This window comes from Gossypium raimondii, chromosome 1 (genome assembly GCF_025698545.1).
Source record: "Gossypium raimondii isolate GPD5lz chromosome 1, ASM2569854v1, whole genome shotgun sequence".
NCBI lineage: Eukaryota > Viridiplantae > Streptophyta > Magnoliopsida > Malvales > Malvaceae > Gossypium > Gossypium raimondii.
The window spans coordinates 3992321-3999197 of record NC_068565.1 but is presented as its reverse complement, the minus strand read 5'-3'; positions in this window follow the sequence as shown (position 1 = coordinate 3999197).

Below are 6877 nucleotides of genomic sequence, written 5' to 3'. Positions count from 1 at the left end.
GATTTCAGTAACGATCAATTGGTGTTTATTCTCGTTTTCAAGGATTTAAGGTATTGTATCCTAACTTACGAGACGTGATCCTTCTTCTCGATTAACTTGAAATAAACTCCTTTTCGTGAAAATAAATTTAATTAAGTAATATTTTAACAAAGAATCGTATTTTAAAATCTCCTTAAGTTTTCAATGCTCGACACTAAGACATCAAGTAATCAACTAGGCACCAATTTTGGGCGTCACGAGGGTGCTAATCCTTCCTCATGCGTAACCGACTCCCGAACCCATTTCCTGAATTTTGTAGACCAAAAATTATTGTTTTAGTAAATTAAACCTTTTATTAAAATGATCAAATTACGAGGTGATCTGATCACACCTCATAAAAAGGATTGGTGGCAACTCTCATTTTCGTTTTCAAAGTAAAAGTCGATTTCGAAAAGGTTTTGACACTATGCATTGAGTCTGTCCATTTATGATATTTAGAATTAGAGTAGTTGGATTTAAACTTATGGCATATTTTAAACATCAAATTCGTATAAAATAAATTTAATCTACCTAATGTAGCAAGGTGGCAACCAAGTATATTTTAAAGATAAAATCTAACAATCAGTGATTATACTATTTGTAAGTTGTAGATTCAATTTGCACTCTAATCTGATCAAGTATATTTCAAAGATTGTCTTCAACTTTAGTCTATTTGCAATCTTTGTACTTCCTTTAGACTCTTAGTAGCACTAGAAAAGTAATTCATACTCTTATTAGGTACTAGCAATTTGGGGTAGACATAGCGAAGCACTAGTTATCATTTTGCTTCATTTATCATTATCAACCTTCTATTTTCTTTCTTTCCTTTTCGGGTTGAAATGATTGAATTTCCTATCCAAATAATGATGATTTTTCCCTTTCATCGTCTCTAAATCAAGTTATTGCCCTTCAGCTCTTTTTTAGGGATACTAGGGTATCGGGGGGTGTATGCTTATTCTTTCCTAGGGTTAGGTACCTTAAGTTGTTAAATTTAGCTCTTAATTTTTTTTAATAATTTTACTTTAATTTTTTGAAACATTTTGATTCCCAATCATTAAATTTTAGTTAAATTATTTTCTATGAAAATGTTGGCTATACCATTAAAATTTAACAAAACTAATGTGATAACTCAGTATAATAATACACAAGTACTTCATAAAATAAAAAATACATAAATTATTATAAATTATTTTTAAATCCGCATAAATGATAAAATACAAGTGAATTACCAAGCAAGTTACAATATCAAGATCATTAAAACTTTAACGATGTAGATAATTTTTGTCCAAAACAACAACAATTTGATTACATTTTAAAGATTAAAATAATAACAAATTATGATAAAAGTGATATAAAGAATAAACATTAGGGTCATTATATCTACATTTTATTCGCTTCATATATTTTTACGAACTAGTTATAATTTTCGAAACAAATTCTTGAAATTTGGGGAATTGTCTACCATTTCACCACTAAGGCATCTTGAAAGTGAATCATATTCCATGAATATATATGTGTAACGCCCCAAAACCCGGCCTAGAAGCTTAGGCCGAATCCCAGAGATTACATTGATCACCGAAGTGAACGTAGAAGAATTTTACAAAACATATTATCTAAAATTCTAGTTACAAACACCCTTTTCCAAAATCAAATAAAACATTTAAACTTTTAACATTTCAATAGAATAATCTAGGTAATGTTTAAAATATTCAAAAACACAAATTCACAGTTTCTGAATTTCAGACAAAAATAAAATTTACGAAAACCCAAAACAAGACCAATACCACAGTTCTTATAACTGTTTACATTTCAAAACTGTTTACCAAAATAGAAATCGAAAAGAAAACTTATTAACTTGCTTTTAAACGCAACTGTACGAGACCTTCGGGATGCTGAGTCCAGTTACAGAAGACGAAAATACTTGAAAAGGGAAAAAAATTAAGGGGGTGAGCTACACGAGCTCCGTATGAGTTCGAAATGATAGAAAATGAAAAACCAAGTGCCACAAACAAAAATAATTCAACGACAATTCGATATACGAATAGTCACCACAACTAATCAAATGCATCAGCACAAAAACACATTGATATAAATACAGTTAGTCGCATAAGCAAACAGAATCCAAAATGAATGCATCAAAATGAAACCCACCTATCCAGCCAAACACCTCTCCGACCCCCAATCACACCACATATGAGCTAATCAAGCTTAACTAACCATGCACACCACATAGGACCTTGAAATGCCCGTCCAACCCTACACACCACATATGTGGACTGAGCCACTCAAATGATAATTTGCAGTTGAGCTAGCATATGTACAGTACATTGCGGTAAACCATTGTACAAATATATCGCAGTTAAAACTGCCAAACTAGATCAAATTAGACTTTCTTCACTTCGCAACCAAACCTAAATATTTTATGAAAATGCGTGTATGTAAACCGACTTATAGAATCGATGTACACAATTACAGACAGTCACGCATCAGTCAAACAGAATCAGAAGTACACATATCCAACCGACCAGATTCAGAATCAAATTATGTTTGTAGCTATTTACTAAAATCTTCACGTAACATCGACAAGAGCACAAAACACACGAAAAATGCCTTTAAGAGCACAAATCCACATAATCCAAACCATACATACACAAACTACACATATACCTGAGTCTAAGCGAAAAGTAGAGTCTCTACACAATTACAGAGGCCTTAAAGACTGTTGGACTGTATAGGAGTTGCGTCGGGTCAAAACGTGACACCGAACTAAAAATTATGAAACAGGGCCACACAATTGTGTGTCCCGACTGTGTCGAATTGCCTAGGTCGTGTGAGGCTCAACATGCCCATGTGAAAGAGGCCCACGCCAGTGTGAAAGGAGGTAGACGACCGTGTGACTATGACACACGCTCGTGTGACCCAAGAACATGGTCGTTTAGATAGCCCGTGTAACTCTCTGTCTATTTGTACTAAGATATGGTGCAGGGAAAATACAGCCATGTGAAAGTCTCACACCTCCGTGTGTCTACTAGACACGACCATGTGTCCAGAACACACGCCCATGTGAAAGTCGACTAAGTCCCTAAATCCCAAAAATTAGCCACATGGCCGTGTGCACCAAATCACCTAAAACCCTAATTTCCAAATACACACGCCCTTGTGCCCACGGGACATGGTTGTTTGGAAATCAACTAAAATCCCCAAATAAGCCACACGACCGTGTGGCACCAAAATTTATTCAAAAACCCTAATTCCACACGATTGTGTGAACTGGCACACGCCTGTGTGGCCATCATTATGGTCACAAAACCATCCACAAACATCTTTAAAATCGAGTTTTTCGATCACTAAATCAACCCTTAATCGATGGGATTCAGAAACACACCAACATATACAGATTTCCATGCCATTCAACAATATTACCAAACATCGACAACCAATTTCTGAAAGGCACATAGATTGTCGCATTCCACCAAAATCAAACTTACAATTCACAAATAAAATTGACGAATTCCGAACACACACAAAATTATCGACCTCTACAGCAATTCGATCAACAATTCACTAATGAAATTGAAAAGTTTAAAAAACCCACACCTGATTCGCAATCAAAACGCCTAGAACTCAATCGACACACGTCGATGACTTCAATATGAACCCTAAGCTTTTGTCAACAAAAAAATGTAAACGAACCAACGCAGCAAGAAAATCCAAGAAGAAAATGAAGAAAATTGATCGTGCAAAAAAGGATTGAGAGAGAATAAGAAGAAAAGAAAACGTGTGACAAAGGACAAAGAGAACATGAAAAAAAACTTTGACTTTATTTCAAAACAAATAAATAAATATTTTTTAACTTTAAAAAAAAATTGAAGTTGCAAAAACATAATTCTTCAAAACACGCATGAGGACTCAAACACAAAACCCCGGGGTAAACTAACACACAACCAACCACCAAACTACCAGGCCTATTCTTACCTTAAAACATGAAAACACGCACAATTGCTCAACCTACACACTGACCCTTAAACACATACCCCCAAACTTCTAACCCTGAATTCTGAGGTGTCACAATATGATATCTATCTAGTGTGATGTATGGAATATATGACAAAGGTGGAGTGTTGGAGTATTTCTATTGACCGGTCATGTCATATAGGCCCGAGTTGAACATCCTTGCTTCGTTTCGAAGTATCTAGAGGATGTCTATATTAAGATTATATTAAACATAAATAGATTATATTAAAAAAGATAGACAATCAAACCTATTTATTTCTCGATTCAATAGAAGAAAAAAAGAAAAGAGGTGAATAGGATCCCAAACAACAAAAGATATGTAGAAAGAAGGCTCAATTACACCCATTCCTAATCCTAAATGGAACGTAACGATGTAGGGATCCATATATAAACATAATTTATATTTAGATACACTCGAATGAAGTATGAATATCATTGTCCTTTAAGTATAGGTCTTATAAATTAAGAATGTCAGACTCTCAAAAATTCAGTAAAAAATCATTTCAAAAACAAAAGGACTTAAATGTAAATTGCATTTCTCTTTTAGGTTCAATACACAAGTCCACCCTCTCAACTTAGTTCCTACTATCTTAATGAAGTATAATAACTTATAAATAAGGGTCTCAATTTTTCTTTAATAATGTGAGATTTGTGTAATTATTTAAAATACATAAAACTTCCTATAGAATAAGAAGAAGAAAAAAGGATTTTTTTTTCTTGTTTGTTTGTGCTCTTCTTGCTTAAATGATCTACTTGTTTTGGCTTTTTTCCATCTTTCTTTTTTCTTTCTTTGTCATTTATTGTGATATGATAAATTTGGAGTTTGTCTGCTTAATTGGAAGATTTTATCACCAGTAGGCTACCTTTGTAGTTAAGGTGCTATGCCTCTTTCAGAATTTATGATTATTTTTCTATACTATATTAAACCCAATCTTACAATCTTAACATTTTATACCACCACCATAAAGTGTATAAATGGATAAGCATTAAAGTTTCAATAATTTATTTCAAATGTGATCTCAAAAAAAATGTCAACGAAACCTAGACATGTTAAGATTTTAAAATATTTTAATTAAAAAATCGAATCTTTACCACTTAAGTTGAAGTTCTACTTTATAAAAAGTACACGTAAATTAATTAATTGATTGATTTATATTTGGTTATATTATTCTCGTAAAGATTTGATTATGATGAATTACTATCATCACTCTCTTCCATCAAATTTCCACTATTCTTGATCATTTCTTCACCGTTGCTTGATATGATGACAGCCGAAAAGGAAAGTAGAAATGATAATGAAGCAATGAAACAATAATTGAGAGCCGACAAGGAATCGAATAAAGAAAAGCTATATCTATATCAAGACTAATATATAATTTACATTAAAGAATAACTTTATAAAAAAGGACCTAGAAATGTTATAATAACATTAAGGTATGATCCATTGAGTAGGCGAGCAGTTAGAATTGTTCCGAAGACAAACGTAACGCAACCCCTTTTGAAGATTATTAAACATTCACGCAAATAATATGGAATCTCCCTATATACTTTCATCATAGCGGGGAGCTGGTGTTTTGGTTTGTCTTGTTAGTTAAGCTATCAAGTTAGAATAATTATTGGATATGAATTTGTTAGATTAACAAATTAGCGAATAATTATAAATATAAATCATTTATATTAAATACAAGATTTGAACATATATTATAAATAAATATATTTATATTTTTTTTAAAAATTAGTAGATCTAAATAAAATAATTAAATAAATAGGATATTGAAAAAAACGAGAAATCGAATAAGGGAATCAAATTTTACTAAATGTTGAGACTTGTTTTCACAATTTTCTTAAGACAAATTTGACCGCTCTTATGGTACTTGAAAAAACGTTAATCGACTGCCTTCCAATATACAATAACAAAATAATCGAAACAGTAGCACCTCTACGGTGTGTCAAAAAATTTGATTAGACATTAGAATGTTATGGCTTTGATAGGGGCTAAATGTGAGTTTGGATGCGCGGTGCGTTTATCTGCGGTTAGTATAAAAATAGCGGTGACGATGATATTAGATACTGTAGCAATACTGTAGCGTAAGACAAAAAGTAGGCTAAACGCTCCATAGCGAACCCAATCACCCATCGAAACCCACCCCAAGCAAAATAGCAAAGCTAGCTGGAGGTCTAAAATTTCATGTGATATGAGCATAGAAGCACGTCAAAGCCATGAGAATCAATCAGAGTGAGAGGCAATTCTCATTAGCCAACCGCTACATCATATCACAACAGTTGAAGCACAGTAGTTGATGGGGTTGGTGATGAATTTGGCCTACATAATAAAATACTATCTATCACGAGCTATGGCGAAGTTAAAAATTTTTTTTAAGGGAGTTGAAATTAAATTATATATTTTTACGATAGTAAAAATATAATTTTATTATTTTAATAGTCTATATCTTTATAATTTTAAAGGGTTAAATCAAATTTTTATTATTTTTGAGAGGCAAAAATATAATTTTACTATTACTAATTTAAAATTTTATAAATTATAAAAAGTCTAAGGGTGAGTTTGGATAGGCGGTTAGTGTAAAAACAGCGGTGGCGGTGAGATTAGATACTGTAGCGTGAGATAAAAAGTAAGCTAAACGCACCGCACCACACCTAATCGCCTATCCAAACCTACCCTAAATTGAAAACTTACTCCTTGGATTTAGTGACTCCGCCATTGATTAGGAAGAGGAGCAGTACAAACATGTAGTTTGTAGTAGTGTGAAAGTCATAGAGGGTTTTTTTTTTAATAATCTTAAAATATTAATTAATAATAAAAATGATCCGAATGGAATTTTTTTAA